Source organism: Podarcis vaucheri (assembly GCF_965113315.1).
Source record: "Podarcis vaucheri genome assembly, chromosome: 2".
Taxonomy (NCBI): domain Eukaryota; kingdom Metazoa; phylum Chordata; class Lepidosauria; order Squamata; family Lacertidae; genus Podarcis; species Podarcis vaucheri.
Genome location: NC_138760.1, coordinates 3,809,144 through 3,834,184, shown reverse-complemented (window position 1 = coordinate 3,834,184; position 25,041 = coordinate 3,809,144). Strand labels below are relative to the sequence as shown.

Here is a 25,041-nt window from a genome sequence, read left to right as displayed (position 1 = left end):
CTCGGATAGTTTGACTTTACTCTTGAAGGCCTCCTGAGACAGATAGATAACAGTCAGTTCATAACATCTGGAAGGTACCACACTGGCTACTCCAGTTTAATGACTGGCAAAACATCCATATAATTTTCTTAGCCCTTATATATTCAGATTATGTTGAGTGTGGCAGAGAGATATCAATTTTATTTTGATATCTCTTTTATACTCAGCCCATGTTAAAAAGAGCAATTATAAACTAACATTTTTCCTCTAAATTTTTAAATTCAAATACAGACTGAAACAATATTTAATGTACTGGTTTCAGCAAGAATATTGAGTGCACAAAGTTGGAGATGAAAGATAATTCTTTCAAAGTACTGATTAATGAATACAAGTTGGCATACAAGTTGATTTACTGAAACTAACAACTTGCCTGAGGTTTAGAATGGTAAATTTAAGATGGTTCCTCAATTTCTTGTAAAATGTTGTGGGTTTAAGGAATGTTTAGCAGTTACACAAGTGTTCTCTGGTGCATGATCTGAAGAAAAACAGGAAATATATATATATAATCTTTCATTTGTTTGAGTGCAGTTGCTGTATTTGATCTTGTTGACTTTGGAGGTGGTTATTTTTCAACATGTATACAGTGGTATCTCGGGTTAAGTACTTAATTCGTTCCGGAGGTCTGTACTTAACCTGAAACTGTTCTTAACCTGAAGCACCACTTTAGCTAATGGGGCCTCCTGCTGCCGCTGGAGCACAATTTCTGTTCTTATCCTGAAGCAAAGTTCTTTCTGGGTTAGCGGAGTGCGTAACCTGAAGCGTATGTAAGCTGAAGCATATGTAACCTGAAGCGTATGTAACCCAAGGTACCACTGTATTGTGCTTCTGTTTTTTTCTTGATTCTTATCATTTACATTAATAAAATATATTTTAAAAGGCAACTTTGAGTCTGCCTTGGTGAGCAACTTCAGCCCCGCGCCATGCCCAGTAAAAAGGCTCAGGGAGCAAACAAGAGAAAGTACCGTATTTTTCGCTCTATAACACGCACCTGACCATAACACGCACATCGTTTTTAGAGGAGGAAAACAAGGGAAAAAATATTCTGAATGAAACAGTGGACGTATCATTTTTGTGCTTCATGCTGTGGCCACAGACATGTGATCTGATGGTGAATTTGGGGTGACCCAATGCAAAAATACTGAGAATCCCTGTGGATCCATGCTTTGTAACCACGTTTTTGCACCATTGCAGCCCCAGGCAACAGTGGGTGCGTGATTTTTTTGGGGGGGGGGCAGGCTGTAGCCATGGACATGCTATGTGCTCTGATGGTGAATTTTGGCTGACCCAATGCAAAGATCCTGAGGATCCATGTGGATCCATGCTTTGTAACCACGTTTTTGCACCATTGCAGCCCCAGGCAACAATGGGTGTGTGATTTTGGGGGGGCAGGCTGTAGCCATGGACATGCTGTGTGCTCTGATGGTGAATTTGGGGTGACCCAATGCAAAGATCCTGAGGATCCATGTGGATCCATGCTTTGTAACCACATTTTAAGTGGGGAGGGAAGGAAAAACACAGAAGGCTAAGAATGCAGGAGAGGGCTATAACGTGAGGAAAGGAAGGCAAAAGTTTCCCCCCACCCACCCACACAAGCCAGCCACTGTTTAAGGATTTCATCCTTTTAAATGGAAGAAAGCATATTTGAATGCTGTGTGTCTCCAAAAACAAAAAGCAGGAAGTCAAATCAGAATTTTAAGCCGAACCTGTAATCTCTCTTCCCTTCACAAACATTGTTCCCTCCGGAGCAGGGAGAGGAATTAGAGGGACGCTCTGCTTTTCCTCTCTACTTGCCTGGAGGGGAGGGGCTTTCCCTGCTCTTTGTTCCGTTTGAGCAAACACAGCAACGAAACAGAGAGGGCAGGCAGTAAGACCCTGAGGCAGAATGCAGGAAAGCAACAGCTTCCTGTCTCACGGAGCTCCCTTCTCCCTGAAGCGCGGTTTGATTTTTGCCTTATTTTTCGGCTCCAGGGACCACACATTCGCTGCATAACACGCACAGACATTTCCCCTTCCTTTTTAGGAGAAAAAATCTGCGTGTTATAGAGCGAAAAATACGGTACTTCTGTCTCGGATCAGGAGAATCACTCTCACTCGGACTGGATCAGGGATAGGGATGGGGTAGAAATTTGATTCAGTCTGCATTTAAATTCAAGCTTACCTAATTAACAGTTTGCAAAACCAATCGCAAATCCAATCCAATCATCCTCCAAATTTGTACTTCTCAAATTTTGTAAGACAGTTCTCCAGTGGCACTTCTTGCCTGTAGCAGCATGCTTGGCCAACACTGGAAACTTTGGAGTTTACCATGAAAGGGGGGGGGGTAGACAAAATATGGGACATGGCTCTGCCTGAATGTTTGGTGCATCGGTATCAGGAAATCAAAATACACTATGTCCACAGCATTTCCCTGATCCACCAAGTTTGTAATTCCATCAAAAAAAGAAATCAGAGTGGTCTGGCACGACTTATTTTTGAAGCTGCCTTATTCTGAGTCAGTCCACTTCATGTAATCCAGTATTGCTACTTATTCTGTCCCAGGGCTGCTCTCCAGGATTCGGGGCACCTCCCACAAGCAAAGCTTTTGACCTAGGCTCTCATCCCTCCCCAATATTGTTTAAAAAACAATGATATAATAAATCATGTAATTCTCACTTGGTTTGTGAAGCCCAGATGGGGGGGGCATGCATGCTTGGGGCGGGCTGTGCCATTCGTGGATATTCTGTGCCTCTTCTCTGAATGTTCAGCTTTATATTTTAAAAAAAGCCAGTCCCTAATGCCTGAAAAGATAAAGGAGGTTAGGTATGTGAAGGCCATATTCTACCCAAATTCTGAGAAAATTATAGTAACCCAGCACCTACTTACCTCTTTTCTGGCCAACGGCTGCAAAGATATTGCCATAAGACACATTCATAGACACTTATTTTTTAAGTAGTCTCTTGTATGCGATATAGTATTTAATACAAATAAATAAGAATATGAGGTGAGCCTCCTGGATCAGGCCAGTGGCCCGTCTAGTCCAGCCTCTTGTTCTCACAGGGGCCAATCTGCAGTTCCCAGCATCTGGTATTCAGAGGCACACTGCCTCTGATATTGGAGGGAGAACACAGCCATTGACAGCCTTATCCTCCATGAATTTGTCTGATTCTCCTGTGGCAGTGAGTTCCATAGATTAACTCTGCACTGAAGAAGTACTTAATCTATGCTAAATCTTTCAACATTCAGCTTCTTTTAGATACAGTATCCAGAAAAGCACAGAAGGGTCTCTATTTAACTTTTGGCTATTTTGCATCAAGTTTTCACCACCCATCCCTGCCTCTCCTTCCCACTGTACACATAAAGCCTCCTTAAATACAAAATTGGGGGGCCCAAATAATAGCATGAAAGCGAGTAAATATCTTATGAATTTGAAACCGGATGAGTAGTTGTGAAATACAACAAGAAATTTCCCTCTGCTTAGTGAAACTTCAAGGCAACATCGTGGTGTAGGTTATTGTGCGATCTTGCAGTTTTTGCAGGTTTGCTTGGGGTTTTTTGGTTTATATAACCATGTTTTTTCTTTATAAATGGAGGCCTCAACTCCTCCCACCCCCCACCCCCCGCAAAAGACTTTTAACAATGTTTTCGGGGAAGTTCTGTGCTTCATTGATTACTGGTGTTTTGTGCTTTTTTAAAATACACAGTTTATAACAGTCAAAATTTGAAATAATAAGAAACAATTACACTTCATTGTACACAATTACAGTGGTACCTCTGGTTACAAACTTAATTTGTTCTGGAGGTCCGTTCTTAACCTGAAACTGTTCTTAACCTGAAGCATGACTTTAGCTAATGGGGCCTCCCGCTGCTGCCGCACAATTTCTGAGGTACTACTTCTGGGTTAGCGGAATCTGTAACCCAAAGTGTTTGTAACCGGAGGTACCACTGTAATTAGCAGCAACAAAAAGGAAAAGAAAAAGCAGGGAGGCAATTTAAACAACAGTAAAACCATCCATTAAAAGGCTGTTAGAATAATGTTTAAATGGACCCTCATTGCCACATTGATCTCCCTTGGAACGCCCTCCCATCAGATGTCAAGGCAATAAGCAACTATTTTATTTTTAAAAGAGATCTGAAGGCAGCCCTGTTTAGGGAAGTTTTTGATGTTTAATGCTGTATTATGTTTTAATATTCATTTGGGAGCCGCCCAGAGTGGCTGGGAAGCCCAGCCAGATGGGTGGGGTACAAATAAATAATAATAATTAGGAGCAGGAATTCCTCAGTTGTGGTGCTACCATTAAAAAGTACAGTCCCTGCTACCTGTGAGTCTAGGGCAGGGGCGCTCAAACTACGGTCCGTGTGCCAGATCTGGCCCGCCAGGGTCCTGATCCAGGCCCGCCCGGCAATTGCATTCCCCCCACTTTCCTTTTCCCAAGGGGAGGCTCCAAGTGAACATTGGAGAGCACAAAAAGGGAAGCGGCGAAAAGTAGCAAATATTCTGTCCAGAAGGTTCCTCGGCATTCCGAAAGGCTTTTAAAATGTCTTGATGATATTGTTCTCGGTGTGTCCCCCCCCCCCCCGGGCTCCTTTGGCAGGAAGGGGCTGCAGGGCTGGCCTCTCGTGAGGCAAGGTGAGGTGACCTCCTCAGGTGGCAGGATCCACAGGGGCAGCAGATCCCGATGTAGATCTTTATTACCCCCTTGTTCCCCATGCAGATCTTCACATGCCCCATCTTTGCTATGTTAAAAGCACTGTAATCATTAATAAATTTACTATACTAGCCAAAGGTCATGACAAATCCATGCAATCAGGTTAAAATAAACTTAAACAGCTGCAAATACAAACAGTGACCATACACTGTGAGATAACTGATAACAGGGATACCATCAGGGCTACTCTGAGTTTCAGTTTAGACCTCCGAATCCCCCTTACAATGTGCAGCCATTTAATCCCGTTCCTTCTTCCAAACCCATCCAGAGCCAAAAGGCCCATTGGGTGTCATGAAGGCGTTGCTGTTACTCAACGCAGCCTCTGAGCCCTTTCCATCAGGGAGAAGCTGCTTTCACGTACAAACAGAGAGTTAGACTAAAGCGCCACTTTGGATCTGCATATAAAGGACAAGTCATCATATAATAGAAATATTTTCCATCCGTTAACAGTAATTCCTAAGTTTAGCCATCATCTGTTGCCACGAGGGTCTGGAGGCGACTTTCAGCAGCGCAGCAGAATATGCAAAAGCCACATGCACATTCAACTTCAGCCCGACCCGGGGCGCGGGGAAGCGCTCGCCTGGCGGCTTCCGGACCTTTGCCAGGAAAGGGGGCCACGCGCGCGCGGAGAGGAGGCCCCGCCGCCGCCCCGGCCCGTCCTTCTTCCTGGATCACGGGGCGCTGCTCGCTCGCTCTCGATTCCGGGCTGGGCTCTGACGCCAGCCAGATCGTGCCCCGCCCCAAAGCGCCGCGTCCGAAGAAGGAAATCCACCCCCAGCTTCTGGGATCGGCGGTTGCGTCGCCTCCCTTCGAAGATCGAAAGTTGGGATTCAAAGCAGGTGGATTTAAAAACTCGAGGGCTCGAGGGAGGCGGCTCTTTGGAGGCGGCGAGGAGCGCAGCGAGCGAGCGAGCGAAGGGACCCCGGTGGCTTCAAGCAGGTTGGCCAGCCTTGGAGGCGCCGCGGGGCGGGCGGGGGGCGGCCGGGTCCGGGGCCGAGGAGACGCGCGCAGGTGCGCCCAGGTGGCTTCCTAGCGGGCGGGCGGGAGGAAAAGAGGCGCCGGGGAGCCCGTCCGCGTCCAAAGGTGCCCGGGGAAAAGGCGCCTTGGAAACGAGGGGCGACCCTGCGCACGCTTCCGAGCACATGCTGGCTTCAGCGGGTCTTGCTCCAAGTAAATAAGTTTGGGAGCTGCCAGGGCCAGGCTCGCTTGGGTCTCGTTCCAGATTTGTAATTCGCCGCTCTGCCTTTTTTGAAAAGGGCCGCTGCTATTAACAAATAAACTACAGTTGACACGTGGACAGATCAAGAAGGGTGACTTTACTCCAGTTTAATTTCGTAACATATTGCCAGTATTCCAGAAAACGAGCAGCCCATCCCCACCAGCATTTGGCTCAATCTGGTTAGTCTAAATTTAAATTTAAGCAGAACATATTTTCTTCTCTTTGAACGCTCCCCCTCCCGTTTATCAATATGCCAACACTTTATATTATTTCATTGGTAAAGTAAAATAAAAACGACATTATTCACACTTAATCTAAGCACAATCACAAGAGCTCCTGATTAGGCATTTAGCTATGTGATGTTGAATGTTATTGTTCTATCCTGTTCTCCCATTGTTTTTGATTAAACCATTTCAGAATCCAAGAACTTAGACGCTGACCACTAGTGATGAACCTTATGTTGTAGATATTGCTGCACATTTATTATGCTATTTTTGTGATTTACAAATCACATGAGAAGACTTGGTCTATTTATTTATTTGTATCATTTATTATTCCTATGGTCTTTGTTTATAAAACCCAATAAAACATTATTCCTAAAAAGTTCACTGCTAATAGATTCAAATCCCAGCTCACAAACGTGCTTTGAAAGTGTGTCCTGGTGCATGTGCTTGCAGCGTATGTGCAAATTTATGTTGGGGAATTCCGGAAAACTTGTTAGCAGGATGTTGCACCGAGAAGCCACACACACAGCGCGCGAGAGAGAGCGTGTGTTGCCTCACAGACTTAAAATATATCTCTGTGGCTTGTGCCTCTGTGGCCTAGGGAGCGTTCCATTCTCTTTCCTTTTACAAGAATTATATACTATTGGTTTATAACGTACAAAACTTCTCAGAGGTTTACACAAAATAAAACAAACTTTATAATTGACCATAAAAGACTGTTAAAAGCAGGAATTTTTAAAATGTGCAGGAATTTAAAAAAAGTGTAATTCATCAGATGCATTCATGAACCAGGGGCCACCTAAATGGAGTATATATACAAAATCTATCTCATTTCTCCCCCTGAGTTCAGTTTTGATTTGTTTTTGTAGAAGGCAAGTCAACACAAGAGATACAGATACCACAGTGATAAGCTGAGCACAGAATTCAACCCGATGAATACAGGACTCAGTCTGTGTGGGTGTGACGTTAGGAACCACTACATTCACAGTAGTGTTGCTCCTGACAATGTTTCTTAGCAATTAGGTTTATTACAGGAACAAATAATTGACCAAACTCCTAGAATAGTCAAGTTTAGTAATTAATACAATAATGCTCAATTCTAACAACAGTTCATTTTGGTGCACCATAATGGCAGCATAAAGCTCTCAATTCATGTATCCAAACTAGCAAGAAATATTTTAGCATAAAATGCCCATCTGGCATATTGCCTAATTACAGGTTTATCTCCTGTAAAACGGCTTTGTAAAGTTGCAGAAAGCACCAAAGAAAGTGTTAATCCCCACCACCTCACTTCCAGAGCATCAGGGGCCCTAACCTGAATCTGAGATTAGGGTCTGTGTGCATGCCCACTGTGGCTGCTTTTTACAAATATTTAAAGCAGGGGTTGGGAACCGTAGGCCCAGGGACCAAATGCAGCCCTGCAGACCTCTCCTATCTGACCATTGCAACTCTCCCTAAGCCACATTCCTGCCCTGGCCCTGCTTTGCACCCCAAAGATTTTTACATGACTGGAACATGTCCTTGAAATCAGATTTTGCCTCTTACTTGTCTGGATGAAGAACAGAGAAAGGGGTGCAAATATGTGTAGAAACTGGCCAGCTGTACAAAGATACCATTTGTATTTGTTTCTCCACCCACTTTTGCCATTGTCCCGCCCACTACTGGCCTGTGGTTCTCTGAGAAGGGAAGCGAATGTGACCCTCCAACTGAACAAAATTTCCCACTCCTGATTCCGGAGATCTGATTATGAATCTTTATTGTTGTCTCATCGCTTTTATCTCAGGCTCCACTCCTCCGCATGCAATACCAGAATCATGGCAAGATAATGCATATGTGTTATGTATTATTATTACTTAACATCTTGGGCTGGAGGGTGGTTGAAGGACAGCCAACCTATTTATGTTCTTCCCCATGTGCTAAGGATAGATCTCTACACCTTTCTCCCTAGAGAGGTCTGCCTGTACCTACTTTAATGTCCTTTTGGGGCCAAGTAAAGGCTTTGTTGTATCTTCTCAAACTTTTCAGACACAGTTTTAATCCTACTGTTTTTATACAGCTTATGATTTTGAGACTTTTGGTAAATTAAGGCATTTGTACTTGCATAATAATAGTATTATCCTTGTAGTGAAGCACTATGGGAATCTGGTTGAAGAGTGGTATAAAAATCAGAAATCATGATCATAATCTTGCCCAACGAGGCATCCTGTCAAACTGTACTAAGGTCTAAGGGGCAGTGGAGACTGTAATAAAGGGGAAGTGTTTCAAATACGTTATTCACTTGGTTTCCTTGGGGAGGATTGCCTAACCAGCAAAATGTGTACTGCCTGCAGCTTTGGGGACAGTGGGTGGTGGTTGCTCAGAAGATGAGTAAGATCCGTGTCAAGTCGTGTGGTGCAATACAGTGGAAGCAGAATATCGGTGGGTATATTGTGCAAATGGTAAGATACAGCATATTGTGTTTGCCAAAATCATAAGGAAGTCCAGGAAAAGTCCGAGAAAATGCTGCCAGGATTGTGGTCTACTTCTTTCAAAGAAGCTTGGATTTTTAGGACAATAAATCCCACAGCTTAAGGCTGTACCTTACAACTTGCAGGGCTACTGTTCGCAGCACCCTTAATAAACAACAGTTCCCAGGATTCTTTGGGGGGGGAGAGCCATATGCTTCAAATGTGTGTTGAATGTGCTTCAAATGTACAGTGTGGATAGCACCTAAGTGTTGGAAGATTGAAGGTAGACAGAATGAAGTAGCTCTTCACACTGTGCAGAGTTAAACTATGGAATGTGCTTGCACAGTATGTAGTAATAGCCTTACTGCCCATGAATGGGCTGTCAGTGGCTACTAGCCATGGTGGCTGCCTTCTTATTTCCACGGTTGGAGGCGGTATATCTTTGAATGCCATTTTCTGGGAATTGCAAGTGGAGAAAGCGCTGTTGCAGCGCTGAATCTGGCAGGGGGAATTAAAGAGGCGCATGGCCCAGGTGACAAGTTTGGAGTGCAGCAGAATTACTGGTTTCAACATTCCCCCCTCCCCAAATGCGGAAAGGAGAGAGGAGGCAAAAGGTCTGGCCTTGGTCTGCACAGACCCTCCCCTCCCCTCCCCTGCTCACTGGAAATGCCCAGGGCAGTGTCCGCAGCTGCACCAAGATCAGGCACCTCCTTTGTCCTCCTACTCCCACCCAGGTCTTCAACTTTCTTCAAATTCTGGTCTACCACAAGAGAAGGGTCCAGAGAAGTCTTTGCCTCATTCTCTCGCTGGCTCCCTCCTTCCTAGGACCCTCTGTGCCAGACAGGCCAGGCACAGTGCTAGGAATTCTGTCAGCTGTGTACATCCAAGGAGAGAGAGAGAGAGAGTGAGAGTGTTGGTCTTACATAATCTGCCTTGATTTCCTTCCTTTCCTGGTCTTGGGTTATCATTGCCAAAATCCTGCAATACAATATAATTTCCTGACTACTAAACTGTAAAGTGATTTAATTTTTTCCCTTTAATTGAAGTTTTAATCTGATGAGTCAGTATAAAGAAAATGGACAATTCCTTAATTCATTTTCAAAGCCCCCTTTTCTTACTTTCACACACTATCCTATTTGAAGCCTTTTTTCCTTTTAATGTTAGTTTAAGGAGATGCCTAAGAAATAGTTAAGCAGGAAGAATGTTATAATGTTATTTGGCAGAATGTGTTTTAGTTTCTGTAACGAAAGAAAAAGTCGATGTTGGAAGGAATGTAGGGTACCAGTTGTTTAAAAGTTGCTTGGGATGTCACAATCATGGAGAAAAAGTTTTATTAAACTGAACTGAGAGAACATAGAATTCAAACAGATGTTTTTCAGATGAATTTAACATTTCCTGTAAAGAACATGGGCTGGAATTTTGCTTTCAAAGTTCTGAATTCAGTGCAGAAAGAACACTTGGGCTACCTGAGGGTTGGGTTCTTGGTTTATATATCATGCACTTTGCATGGTGTAATTTGTATTTTAATTGATTTAACTGTTTCTTTTAAAATAATAATATAGGAATTGTTTAATAAAATTATAAAGTTAATTAAACAGTTAAATATTTAGAACCAAATACAATCAAACCTCAGTTGTCGAACATAATCTGTTCTGGAAGCCTGTTCGGCTTCCAAAATGTTTGACAACTGAGGTGGGGCTTCCGATTGGTTGCAAGAGCTTCCTGCACTCAAGCAGAAGCTGTGTCGGACGTTCAGTTTTCAATAAACATTCAAAAACTGGAGCATTTACTTCCGGGTTTTCGGTGTTCGGGAGCTGAAACGTTTCAAAACGGAGGCATTTGGGAACCGAGGTTTGACTGTAGTCAATTCAACAATTTTTTAAAATACCCAAACATCCTGGGCTTAGCTTCTGTGTATAGCAGCACTGCAGTAAAGCTACCATGGAACGGGAGCATCATGGCGTGGTGTGGATATGATCCACCTGCTTCATGGTTGATTTATTGCATGGCTGTACACACAGGAGACAGTTGCCGTTGCCTGTGAAGTGGTACCAGTGGGGCACCTTTGCTCTCCCAGCTGCCCAACGCAGTGTTTGCTGGCTCTGACTGGAAGGGGCGAGAGAGAGGCAGGGATCTTGGCCCAGTGTGGCCTGTGATGGCAGGGCCAAACTGCTCTTTCTGCTGCTACACACCACACCAGGTCAAACACGTCTCTTCCCGCCCCACCTCCACTTGGTAAATGCCCACAGCTCACAGTGTTGGGAGACATGGGAGCAACGGTGCGCCACCCATGCTGCCTGCATCACTGGGTGCTGCTGATAGGAGCCAAGCCTAGCATTTCTAGGTTGAATTTGAAAATCAGTTATGATTAGCAATTATGGTCAAAGGAAATGCAAAATCAGAACATGTTGGGATTTGTGACTAGAGGATGTGGAGAATGTGGCATCTGATAGCAGGAGGAGGGTGTTCTAAAACCAAGGTGATCGGAGAGCCTGTGGTCCTTTAATATAAAGGCTCAGTGCCTGCAGTAGCTTGCATTTGGTCAGAAGGTGTTTGGGGATCTGTGGCAGGGCAGCAACATATAGTGGAAATGGAGTAAATCTACCAGAGAGAAAGAGAGAGAGGAAGCATGTGCTGCTGTTCTTGGGTCAAAGTCGGTTGGTATTTATGTGTCAGTTTACAGTGGTACCTCGGGTTAAGTACTTAATTCGTTCCGGAGGTCCGTTCTTAACCTGAAACTGTTCTTAACCTGAAGCACCACTTTTGCTAATGGGGCCTCCCGCTGCTGCCGTTCCGCCGGAGCACGATTTCTGTTCTCATCCTGAAGCAAAGTTCTTAACCTGAAGCACTATTTCTGGGTTAGCGGAGTCTGTAACCTGAAGCGTATGTAACCTGAAGCGTATGTAACCCGAGGTACCACTGTATAGACTTGAGGCTGGAGATGGACAATAGTTTTCGACATAAATGCCACTATACAGTGCCAAGGGGGTGTAGCCAGGTGAGCTCCCTTTGCTCAGTCCCAGTTTCTGCCAACCTAGCAGTTCAAAAGCATACCAGTGCAAGTAGATAAATAGGTACCACTGTGGCGGGAATGTAAACAGTGTTTCCATGCACTCTGGTTTCCGTCATGGTGTTCCATGCGCCAGAAGTGGTTTAGTGCTGCTGGCCACATGACCCGGAAAACTGTCTGTGGACAAACACCGGCTTCCTTGGCCAGAAAGCGAGATGAGCGCGGCAACCCCATAGTCTTAGCCGTCCAGGGGTCTTTTGCCTTTATCTTCACACTGATGCTGAGGGTTTGGCTATCCAGCACTGTCCTTCTCTAGCTTTGTGTGTTCACTGAACAGATATTTCTTAGACCCCACTTTTGCTTTTGAGCATACAGGCTTCTGTGGCCTTTTTAAACAATAACAAAACCTGCAAAATCTGTTTACCTGAAGCAAAGTTGGATGAATTTACAGATCCTAGACAGGGATCCCTTTCTCAAACCACTGAATGAATTCTGAAGCAGTGACACAGCCAACTTGCACTTCAAATAAATTGAAAGAAGGATGTTTGAGTCAGGATGAACTCGCTATGACGTACTCAGAGAAATATGATCCTGAATAGAGAGTGCTGTCAGGTTTCCTTGCGATATGTCTTGCCTGTTTCCTTCATGCCAAATTAAAAGACTTCTGTAGTGAGGCAAAGCATCATTGTGCATTTAGAGCAGAGGTGGGAAATCTCAGGGCCTGGGGCTGGGAGTTGCCCTCTAGACCTCTCTACCTCACCCTTTGAAATTTCTCTAGGTCACACTCCCTTTTCCAGTCCACAGCCCAGATGGGTCCTGCTCTGGTCCTTTCTTGAGAGCTTTTGCCTGGCTGGAACATTTTCTTGAGCTCTGGTAACACTTCTTGCTTAGCTGGATGGGGGACAGAGAGATGCGTGCGGAAAACGTTGCCTTTTGTATGGCTGGGCTGTACCCTCCTGTACAAAGGTAAGAGTCACACGCCTGCTGCTGCACACCTTATATTGCTGATAGGATGAAAGGTTGCAGGTGGTATAAACTTTCTTCCTCCCCAAGAAGGAAACTTTGGCAGGAAGTTGTAACAGCTTTCCGTGGGTGTGATTGCAGAGATTTTAAATCTTACCCCCACCACATATTATGTAACATGCATCGGATTGTAAGTTCCAGGACTTTAGATGTGAGCCACTTGTACTGCATGACCTTTGTGTGAATACTGAAAAATTCTATTAGTTTACCCAGATAGGCACAACTGGCCTACACAGTTTTGCTGCCTGAGGTCCCATCTGGACTATATATTTAAAGCAGTATCACACAACCTTATACAGCCATGGCTTTCCCCAAAGAATTCTGGGAAGTGTAGTTTGTTAAGGATGCTGAGAATTGTGAGGAGACCCCTGTTCCCCTCACAGCTACAATTCCCAGAGTTCCCCGGGAAGAGGGACTGACTGTTAAACTAAGAATTGTTAACTCTGAGGGGTAAGGGGTCTCCTAACAAGGGAAACAGCAAATGTTGCCTCTCCTCATTCTCCCGTTCCCCAAGTTGAGATGCATGGCCGTAGTACCAAGGACGACCATGTCATTTTTGAACCCGTGGCAGAAAATATCCAAAAATTTCTCTCCCCCTCTAAGAATTTACTGATCTCATTAATCAGCTACCTGGGTATTTTATGGCACCATTGAAGTTTTACCATCAAATGTTTGTTTGTTTTAAACCCATTTGATAGATAGCTCTGGAAGTCTCAAAAATTCAGCAGCCAATGGAGTTTGGCTTTGTCTCATCACTTTTTGATCAATTAGTGTTTCGCTTTGCCATGGCAGGTATTGTAATTACATTTTCAAGGGAAAAGGAAGGGCTGGTTTGCTTCATAACTATATTTTCATCAGAAACATTTCACCAACATAGTTCCCTCCAGATATTTTGAACTACAGCGCCCATATTTTCTGACCGTTGTCCATGCTGGCTGAGGATGATGGGAGTTGCAGTCCTGAATATCTGGAGCAGACCATGTTGACATGCCTTGCAGGTCATGGCAGACGCTTCTCAGGCATGGTGATAGGGAGGTAAGTCTGCTTTCTTTCCTGTTTTACTTCTTCAGTTACTTTAGTACTATAACCTGCCATCCAGAATTAGGCCTAGTCAGATGAGGGCGTAGAGTTCTTGCATTTGCTAATGTTGTTCTCATTCTATAATTTTAAAAGTTATATGCTGCCCCAATATTGTAATATTCTCAGGTTATGTGGTGCTAGAATGGACTGCATCTGTGGGATGAGATTTTTTTAGTGTTCCCCTCAATAGTGAACAAGGCTCCTGTTTTTGTCCCTGTTGTGCAATCTTACAATGGGTTGTTTTTATGTGAAGGATCATCAAAAATGGGTGCCCCTTCCTGTAGTTTGAAATAGTCCAGTCCAGGGGCAAAACTAGGCTTTACTGTATTTACACAAATCTAATGTGCCATTGAATCTAATGGGCACCCTAATTTTCACGACATATTTGACAAAAAAGGTGCACATTACATTTGAGTAAATACAGTCTTTCACCCGCGTCAAAGACCCAGTTTGGCACCCCCACATGCATTTTGTACACACACAGTCTAAGAGCTTCAATGGTACCCCTCTGCAGTCTTCACCCGGGGTAAAAGGCCCAGATAGCCTGCCCTCCCCCAGCTGTGGCTTTGGTCCAGTTCACGTTACCCCTTCAGGATTCTTACCACCTGATTCTGCTCCACGTGTAGACTTCAGTTAGAAAGCCTTCTGAGGCTGACAATATTTTCCTCAAGTTAAACAGGTGGGTAAATATTCAGGTGTGTGGTTACTTGCAGTTGAGTTAAATTTGCCTGTTTTATGGAACAGATTGGTTGCTCTCCAGTCCTTCCCCAGCTATCAGTCTTGTGCCATAAATCATTAATGTAGCTGTGTGTGTTTAGCAAAGCTGGTCAATATTTGTGTGTGTTCGTACCATTCATTTTCGTGAATAAAGCAATATTATTTCTGCCTTGTGGTGTACTCAGTTTGCACATTGAATAGGAGCAGAATCACCTGTTTTCCCCTTCACAGAAGTTACATCACTCCCTATAACAGCACACTCAGAGGGTGAGTGCCAACCTGAATGGAGCCAAGATGTGGCCACTGAGAAACAAGAGGGAGGTAGCTGTTTCTTAGGGGAATCCCAAGGTTTATAGATGTACCCTCCAGAAAAAAAGCCTTTACAAAAACCTAAGGAGGCAACCCACCCAAAAAAGCGACTCACTGAGGATTGAGCATTCTGAGTAACTACGGAGAGCTGATGTCAGATAGGAAATCCCGAAACGGAGGTGGAGGGAAGAGGAATGCCCTGTTTGTGCTCTTTACAGTTTATAGCAGGGGTTGCTGGAGTGCAGCTTCCAACATCATATCCATTGGCTGGGGCTGATGGAAATCCAATGACACATGGAGGGCCACATTCTCCCCACCATGGCTTAAAGTATCCTGGACACTTCTATTGGGAAGTGAAGAAACGCTGCAACCTTTCACTTGCGTGTCCCAATCATTTTGCCACATTAATAAATATTGAGAGCTAGCCCTTCCTTTTAAATAGCTTGGTCTGCGTACCACCTCCTTTGCAGGCAGCCCCGATTATTGTTTTGAAGCTAAACAGATCTAGCCTTGTAAACTGCTTGGATGAGAAATGTCTTGTATGCAATCCACTCAGAACAGTTTAAAGAGTGGCTGGAGGTGCACACCTTAACCTTGCTCTTATACAATATATGTGATTCATAGGATGCCGGTAAATCCTTGTTTGGGGAAGCGCGCTCCATTCTCTGGATGACCTTGGATAAAGCAGTCCCGAGTCTGTAGGGTGCAAAGAAGCTTGCTGTCATTGTTTACCAAAATGTCCTTTCTTGAATAAGATTATAACTTTCAGCTGCTGTCTTCCCCATTTGCTCAGTTAGTTAACGTACAATGTGAACATTAACTCACTGGACAATGTGCTTTTCTCCCTCCCTTTGTAGAGGATAAGGCTGTTGGTAGGTCCTGGGGGGCAGTGTGCCTTTGACAATCCCAAATGGGGAGAGTTCTGTTGTGCTCAGGGTTTGCTTGGGGGCTTCCCATAGGCATCTGGTAGGCCAGGATGCTGGACTAAATGGGCCACTGGCCTGATCCAGCAGGACTATTCTTACATACTTGCCTTGTTCTAAGAGCTTATCAGAGCGGCAGCTTCAGAGAAGTTCTAGGACAGCAGGTGTTTTTGTGGCTGTCTGGCATTGAATAGCTGCATGTATTTCTGGCCTGCATCACTGCTTGAATGCAAAAGGTATCAGCTTCAATCTCCAGCATCTCCTGGAGAGCACTGGTGTGCGGAAGAGACTGAAATTTGCAGTTCTGAGAGAGAGAAATGGAGCGGTTTTGGGGTGTTGTGTCAGAGGAAGTGCTAGACAGAGGAAGTGTGAGTGACATCCTAGTTGGTGATTTGTGCTCTTCCTCTGTCAGGGAGATGCTATCCTGGCTCCCTCCCAGCGCTTTCAGACAGAGGCTCTTGGAAGTGTGAAAGAGATAGATGCAGCACTTTGCAGTTGCAGATCAGGATTAGGGTAAGAAGTTCAGAACTGGACAGAAGCAACAAAGGTGTCCCAACAAGCTTCCCCACTCCTCCTGCTAAGCTTTAACCTACAAGGTTTTGGGCTTGCAAGACTCCCTCACCTTATGAGAATGTTGGGATTGCAAGCATGCCCTCCTTTGGGGCGGGTGGGTCTGCTCTCATCCACAAAAGCAACACCTGGTTCTAAGCATCACAGCTCCACCCTCCTGCTCATCCTGTTCAGTTGCAGCTTCCTCCTTGGCTGAACAAAGGCCAACTCAGCCTCCACTGAGGCGTTTCTGCACCGCCACATGGCAGCAGAGCTGGCACCTCCAACTTCCAAAGCAACTGAAGTCCGAGTGGAAAGGGGCGATTCTCCCTCCTCCAATCCAGGTGCCCACAATTCTGCACCATATGCTTCTTCCTCCTCTTCCTCCTCCTCCATCAGAGCCTGATCCTGACAGCACTGCAAGATCATATTTGCATTAATTTTTATTTATGTATTTATTTAAAGCATTCCAATCCTGCTCTTCAACCAAAAGTGGCTCCCCACTGTGCTTATAAATGTCAGTGATAAAGCAGTCCCATCCCTCAGATTTACAATCTAAAAGATTCAACACAAAAGGGGAAGGGATTGGGAGGGCAGAGGAAAAAAGAAAGCTCAGGTATGAAACTACAGAGTTCTTGAAATAATCAATTGAGATACAAAGATTTCAAGGAGGATCCAAAAGTTGCCTGTCTTTCTGCAGAGCAGAGGGAGAGGTCGTTCTGCAATCCCGTTTCTCTTCCTCTCCAATTGCCTTCGGAATTACATTCTTATGTTAACAAACATTTGCTACAACCATCTGCAAAAAAAAAAAAAAATGCATTCTATTGTTTTTAGGGTTCAACTGAAATGAACAGAAATTGAAATCATGGCCAATCAAACTTTACTTGGCACTTCCACAGGTCTTGGCTGGAAATCTTGTTGGCTTCAGTAGAATATATTTTACTTCCATAATTTATTGTGTTTAGGTTTTGGCTGCTAGTTGCTTTGCAAAGGAGATGTTTTTCCCCAGCTGCTCTGGTTCAATGTTTGCAAAGTTTTAAAGTCTTTTTGTTGTTGTTACTGGTATTATCAGATGGGCAGCAAATTATGTGCAAGTACTTTATAATACAGTACAATCTACCTCCCCAAGGGAGTTGGTAACATTGGCGGCAGGGGGAGAGGCAGGAAGATAAAGAGATCCAAGTATGATTTTTTAATGACAACTGGCATTTGATAGTGTTCAGATTCTTAAAGGACATGACAGTTTAAATCGGCACTTTTCAGTGCAGTAGCAAGATCTGTTACAGAAGGATCACAAATGACATTGTGATTGTTTTCCTTTTTTCGTGACGATGTTCTGCAGAATGGGACTCCCTAAACATAGCCTGGCACTTCCTGGTATACAATAGATTTTTGATTAATGTATTTTTATGGTCAAGATGCTAGAATTCATGTCTTCGTGCCTGAGTGGGGGCTGAAAAAGAAGCAGCTTTTGTGGTTTCAATGTGGGCAAAAAAGAGGAACAATCTGTGTGTTTTGTGCTTGCTGGAAAAGATTAAGAGGTTTAAGGTGGATAGAAGCATTCTGTGTGGATTTGGACATTTGGATATCTTATACGTTCAAATTACGATGGCTATATTGATGGTTACTATATTCTCTCAGTGTGAGCTGGTGGGTGTGTTTTTTTCCCACTATTGTTTTGTTTTCTCTGTGTTCCTTTGTTAAATTTGTTAAAAAATACTCTTTTGAAAGATAGGAAAGGCTTTGGGGAGCTTGACTGATGTTGTTTGGAACTGGGAAGCCTGCTCGCTCCCCATCTTCTTAACCTATATGTATTCTCAATGTGAGCTGGTGTGGGTTTTTTCCTTTTCTTTTTTTCTGTTAAATTTGTTAAAATTTTATTTTAAAAGAGAAAGGGTTTGGGGGAGCTTGATCAATGTTGCTTTGAGACGAGTACTGCCACCCTGCTTGGAAGCTTCCTGCCCCTCTACTCAACCTATATGTTTGCAGAGGCAACATACATTTTTCTATAAAGGAAAAAAACCCTAATAAATGGCTCTTCTAAAATTCTGTACCTTGTGTTGAATAGTGGGTAGACATGGCAGACAACACAGCGATTTCTCCAAGGCAGCTCTTTATTTTGTAAGCTGGAACTGAACTGAACAGCAAACAGCTCAGCCGGCCTGCTTTTATAGGCAGCCGGCTGTCAACATTGTAGCAACAACAACCCAGGGTTTCCCGCCTAAAATAACTGACGTGGACCTGAGTGAAAACTATCTACACAATACCCCTGGTGGCCGGGGTGAGAACTTCAGTACATAACACCTTGGATATGTGAGAGAGAGGTCTGAAACACTGTTTGGGTGCACTGGAGGGGAAATACATATTCTGCACTTATGCTAATTAACAGGAAGCCTGCAAGTGAGCATTTGTCATATCTTGGTTTTCCCCCTCTTTGAAGATAACATGTATGGCTTGAATTTGGGCTTTTATTTATTTATTAATGCAGTCTGTTGTTGGAGGGGTTGGTTGCTGGAAGAAGCAATAAAGACAGAGTTTGTGACACTGAGAGGTGTTGGACAGATGAAATGAATTTCAGAAGAGTTAAAATCCATGCCCTGGATTACCTAAACCAGCTACCAACTGCTTGGTACCTGCCCCCCCCCCCATGCCCAACACAAAACAGTATTAGGTGTAGTGTTGATTCTTTTCTAATAGGTCTTTTGTTCGTGTGATTTTCTTAATAAATACTAGTAAGTTCAACTTGTGTCAAAATCCTCCATTCGGCCAGTGTTTCCAAGTTGTCAGTGTTTATACTACATTTTTTTTTTAGATTTGCCTTGTGACAGTCTTTAAACCTCTTTTGTTGTCCACCAGGATTGTGCTTTCCATTTTTAAGTTCGGAAAAGAGGATTTGCTTTGGAAGACGATAATCAGGCATCTGCATCCCATGACCAGTCCAAGTTGATGTTGAAGAATCATTGCTTCGACATTGGTGATCTTTGCTTCTTCCAGTACACAGTGAAACGTAGAAACAGCCAGGCTGCCTTATCTCTTTGAAATTACTTAGAAGGGTGTCTGCACTTTTGTTTCCAGAAATGACTGTATTCCAGAGATTCCAATGCTGAACTTTTAAATCTGTGGAAAAGACAAGGAAAGGACCTTTCATGTGTACTTTGTTTTAAATTACTTACTTCTCTTTTTGTGGGCCTGCCTGCACCTGGGAATGTGATTTTGAGTATTTGCAATCTGTTGGTCTGCTTGGGACGGTGGAAATGGGCTTTTAGGTGGTGGTGAGGGGCTGCTGGTTATTTCTTTGTTTGCTTGCTTAAAATTGAATACATGAATATTTGTGTGTATGGAAAAAAGAAGGGTGCCTTCATATTTTCCTTTATAACTTTCTAGTAGGCTTTGAGTCTTATTTCTGCTTCTTTTTAGTGACAGTTCAGAACCTCTGCCCCCTACAGGCAGTTGCCCCATTTACCCCATTATAAATCTGGGTGTAAATGAGAGCTATGTCTACCTGTCTCAGTATTTCCTTGTTTATAAACCTTTATTTTATTTTATTTTATTTCATTTCATTTTATTATTTATTATATTATATTTATTATTTATCATTTCATTTCATTTCATTAAAAAAAGATTTCCAGCCTTTTTGCTGGTGGATTTTGTTGCACATGTGATAATAGCTGTTGCAATAGTGTGCTATATATGGCTCTTTATTAAGTACCTCTTAACTGCAGTCTTGGCCCAACTATCTAAATTAGATGGTTTCTGACCCTCTCCCTTGTAATAGTTAATGAGTAAATGCAGTGGCTTGACTTACTGTAAAACCTTGAACACGCTACAGGCAGAATCACACATTGAAGTACATCCTGATTGTTTCAGAAGCTTCATCGGGAGGCTGACATATTTTTTTAATTGATAGTCAACCTAGTAGCTGAAGGACAGCTAGACCCAGATGCCTCGTGTTACTCAGAGTTGAAAGAAGACAGCAAAGGGAGCAGCCGTGCTTCAGGTGAAGAGGTCAGAATGCTGAGGATGGGATAAGAAGTATGAGATACAAGAGTGTAAAAACATTCCCTAGAATACAGTGCTAATATATACTGAAAAATCTGCACCAAATTATTCAGATACTGTACTCTCCTTGGTCATTTCTGGATAGGGGAGCCCTGCATTTCTTTTTAGTGTGGTACAGCAGCTGGCTCCAGGGGCCTCTGGTGAACCAGTCTGGTGTAGTGGTTAAGAGCAGTGGACTCGTAATCTGGGGAACCGGGTTCGTGTCTCCGCTCCTCCACATGCAGCTGCTGGGTGACCTTGGGCCAGTCACACTTCTCTGAAGTCTCTCAGCCTCACTCACCTCACAGAGTGTTTGTTGTGGGGGAGGAAGGGAAAGGAGATTGTTATGAATGCTAAAATGCCGAGGTTTTGAGAAAGAAAGGGTTACAGCGATATAAGATTAGATTGAAGGAAAGATTAGGAAGACACATGATTGATAGAATTATTTAGAAGTTGCTGAAAAATTTTGGACATTGGGATGCAGAAAGGGGAGGTATGGGGGAGTCTGAGAAACGAGGTTTATGAAAAAAAGGTTATGAAATTATACGTGTTTGTATGTCTTTTTATATGTTTGTATTGTTTAAAAAATTTTGTAAAATCAATAAAAAATTTATAAAAAACAGGAAGGGAAAGGAGATTGTTAGCCACTTTGAGACTCCTTCGGGTAATGATAAAGCAGGATATCAAATCCAAACTCCTCTACCCTGCTTCTGATTTCTTGTTCCTGAATCTTCAGAGAAGCAGGTACCTGGTTTAGGAAGTCAAGAAGGAGCCAGACTGGAGGAAACTGGGTGTCTAAACTGCAGCAATAGAATAATAGAACACTTCAGTGCTTTTACTTAGAGAAGACTCGCTGAAATTAAGAAGCCTAACTTAGTCACTCCCATTAATTTCAACTGGTCTGCTCAGACTAATGCTGGGTACACTGAGTGACGAGTTTGAGGCCATCCAGATGTTGTTGGTCTCCAGCTCCCATCAGACCAGCCAGCAAAGTCAACAGTCAGGGATGATGGGAGTTGTAGTCCATGACCATCTGGAGGTCCTCATGTCTTTTGGCCCTGCCACATATGATAGCAAAATAGTTCTAGAATTAGTTGTCAAAGCAGTGAAGCTGACTTTCAACCAGCCAAACTAATGCAATTGGTAGATAAACTCCAGGGCAGTGTTGGGTTCACACACCACAGAAAACTGGCACACATATAGAGGAAAAAGTGCAGAAAAGACTTTCTATTCTTTGTGGTGTGATCAGTTTTTTGTCACGGTTCTTGGTTTTGTAGGGAAAGAGTGGGCTGAGGCCTAGCTCATTGGAGGCTTTTTTGGCAGTGAAGAGAGATTTTAGTGCTGTCAGGAAATTGCCAGGATCTGATGAGTAGCATGTGTTACCCATTCCCGCAGCTGGGATGATTCTCAGACATATGCGTAAACTAAAATCGTGTGCTTCTGAGAGCAGAGCCGTAGCTACGGAGGATGGGGCTAGCCAGGTTTATTGCCCTGGGTGTAGCCTCCCAGCATATGTGTGTGTGTGTTTGTTTGTTTGTGTATGCAAATGTGTGTGGGCGGGTGCCAAACTGGGTCTTTGACCCGGGTGAAATAAAGCCTACTTTCACCCCTGTCTGAGGGTACGTCTGGCCAATATGCAATATGCAAGGGGCATTAAAGTGCATAGCAGAACTTTATGTTTGCACAGTTAAAGTGGATTAAAGCGCTCTGTTGCCCTAGCACAACAGATCCACTTTAAGGGAAAAAAAGACCTTGCATGACTTTGGAAAGTGACTGGGAAATGATTGAAAAGTGCAGAATGAACAAATGATTAATGGGAAGACATGTAAGCGTCCTGCAAGCAAATTGGGATGAATACAAGACAAATCCTAATGGTTGTTTAACCACCCCATAAGCAAATTGGATTGGATGCTCAGTAAGGACCATCCATAATCTAACCAATGTGTAAGCAAATTAGAATGCTGAATAAATAGGTTGTCTGGAGGAGCTTAGTTGGAGAAACAAGAACTTCTGAATCTTCAGGTTAAAGACCTCAGCCACACACTTGCGCTGGTCAGAGATTGTACCTTTAAATCATCAAGTCATCTTGCCTTTTGCTGTGGCAAACCTGCCTAGTGTGAGATTTCTGCTCCTTTCAGGTGTTTGTGCTTCTTCCCCTTTTACCTTTAGTAAGTGCTTAAAATAACATAATTGCTCTACAGGATCTCTTACACATCCATGCTTTTGACCCCTTTCATGTAAATTTTTCTTCCCTCTACTTTTTTGAAAGATGTGTTTTTAAATAACAGGATCAAATGCAAATTTTATCCGAGTGGTAACTGTGTTAGGGTTCATCCACCTGTACCTTTGCTCCACATTTCTAGACACAGGTGCAGGCTTTCCAGGCCCCCCCTTTTTTTTTACCCCAGCGCTTTGCCTGTGAAAACCCACTGCTTACTGCTGCACTGGAGCAAACAGGAATCTGCAGAAAACCTGAATTGCTGTTTGCTCCGATTCAATGTTCCAGAGTGGGTTTTCTTGGGGGAAGCGGGGGGGGAGTGCTTGGACATGGACCAGGAAATCTCAGAGCTGTGCCTAGAAAGCACAGAGCAAACAGTAAGTGTGGCTGAGCCCTCAGTGCAGTGGTTTTCAACCCGTGTGCCGTGGCATCCCCATTCCTATTTAATTTTGGCATTCAGCCTTTTCTCACTTTCGTTCTTCTCACACAAACCAAACTCCTGTAGATGACTAGCTGAGCAACTGCGGGGTGGGGGTGGGGGAAGGTTTGTAGGGTGAGCCGTGAGAAAATCTTACAAAAAAACAACAACAACCAACCTGGTCCAGCTCATAGTTATCAAGGCAGTTTTACCTGTTTTCGCCCTGTTCCCATCCTAGGAGTTGGTGAAAAGCCTAGGGATTAAAAACAACACAAATTGCATCGCATGGGGTTGGACTAGATTATGTGCAGTGTGCATAGCAATTTGTTCATATTTTTTTCAAAATATAGTCTGGCCCCACACAAGGTCTGAGGGACAGTGGATCGGCCCCCTGCTGAAAAAGTTTGCTGACCCCTGAACCACGGCTACAATCCCACCAAGAGATTCCTTTGTGCAATCCCCACAGTTTATGGGTGGAAGCTGAGCAACCAAATAAGTTTCATAGCTGTGCGAAGATCTGAAGGGCAGGTCTCCACCATTCAAGCCCAATGCTTGGCCACTCGGCCACATTGACGTAATATAAATATATTATTGATATGCAGAATAGCTTCATCCTGAGCTGCTTCCTTGATTCATTAACACTTTTTTCGTTGTTTTTTGTGTGGTGGTTTTGTGCCATGGTAACCTCAAGATTCACACTTGAAGCCTAGACCTAGGAGGAGGAGGAGAATCATTAGCAAGTGGGTCTTAAGTAAGTTGAGTCTAAATACTTCAGAAAAGCTTGCTAAAAATAACTAAGAAGCACGACAGATTCTTAAATCTACTTTGGCTTGTTTGAAGAGAACTCTGCTTAACTCTCATGGGATGTCTCGTTTTTGGAAAACATGAGGAAGGGCACGTCCACAAGATAATTTTAACATAGAACAGCTATAACATCATGATGTGACTCAAATCAGGGGCTATTTGTGGGTGAAGTGTATAGAGCCTAATCTGGGCTTGGGAGGTGTGTGTATGCAATTCGGATGCACAGCATTTGCCAAGTGACAACTTTCCACAGTGTACATTTAACTGATCAGCAAATGGATTATCTCTGAGCCAAACTAGATGTTAGGAGGAAATGCATGAGCATGTCTCCCAACGCCGGGCTTGTTATTTTTCTTGAGTCCTCTGAAAACCTTTTGACTTCCCTGCCATAAACCATCAGTCACCCACATCCCTAAGGAATTGGCTCTGGCATATTTCATCAGCTTTCTTTTCCTGACTTGGGTGGAGCTTCGCCTTGCCCTACCTGCACTTTGACCTTTTTCTTTAATCATGCAAACTCAGTCTCTTTAAAAGCAGGTGCGCCTGCACCCAGTTGGCAATTGACAGTAGAGGAGGTCTGGTGGAGCTGGTCTGCCACATCGAAGCCAATGGAGTGAGCTCTGCTACCCAGCCATCCCACTACATACTTCACAGTTGATGTATGTGCCCCTATCCAGCCACAGACCCACATAAGTCTGTGCAGGAAAAGAATCTCTCATGCAAAAAGCCATGGGGAAGGAATGCTTAACCCTTCTCCTTCTGAGACTCTCCTCCCAAATGGGTCCAGAACCCTAAAGCAGCTTGTGCAGGGAGTTTTAGGGGGAAATGGGTAGGGAGGGAAGTCGGAGATGGAGAGCCTTCCCCTGCTTGTTGCTGAACTTCAACTCCCATCATCCCTGACCGTTGGCTATACTTGCTGGCATTGATAGTCCAGCAACAACTGGAGGGCCAAAGGTTCCCCAGTTCTGGGTTAAGTATTTCCTTCTTCCGTTCCTTGTGTTCCGCAGCCCATTGTGGCACACGGTTGCAGTGTAACATGGAATTTGCAATCCTTGGTATTTCCTTACAAGTCTTGTTTTCTTACTTGTTTGTATCCCATCTTTTCCATCATGGGACCCAAGGTGGCATGTATGTGATGCTCAGGCCCAGGCGCTGGGTGACCAGAACTGCTTAGTTTCAGCAAAGTGCTAGCTTCATAGAGACATAGAATTGTAGAGTTGGAAGGAATCTTAACTAAAGCATCCATGGCAGATGGCAATAATAATAATAATAATAATAATAATAATAATAATAATAATAATAATAATAAATTATTTATTTATACCCCACCCATCTGGC

The 25,041-nt window shown here is 43.8% G+C and overlaps 1 protein-coding gene and 1 long non-coding RNA gene across 3 annotated transcripts in view; one reads left to right on the top strand and one right to left on the bottom strand.

Annotated features, from left to right (window-relative positions):
• Positions 1 to 371: 371 nt before the first annotated feature.
• On the bottom strand, positions 372 to 3,349 carry LOC309526826. Its single transcript, XR_014216963.1, has 2 exons — positions 2,692 to 3,349; positions 372 to 514 (listed from the first exon to the last, which is right to left on the bottom strand). It is a non-coding gene; the product is annotated as an uncharacterized lncRNA (long non-coding RNA).
• Positions 3,350 to 5,463: 2,114 nt separating this feature from the next.
• STAT6 (signal transducer and activator of transcription 6) overlaps positions 5,464 to 25,041 on the top strand; it is a 54,776-nt gene continuing 35,198 nt past the window's right edge. Inside the window, exon 1 of one of the 2 annotated variants that reach the window (XM_082208272.1) lies at positions 5,464 to 5,663. The gene's annotated coding sequence lies outside the window, so the exon portion shown is untranslated. Of the gene's footprint in view, positions 5,664 to 23,629; positions 23,651 to 25,041 lie in introns of those variants that run through there. The other variant, XM_082208273.1, reaches the window with a different exon arrangement.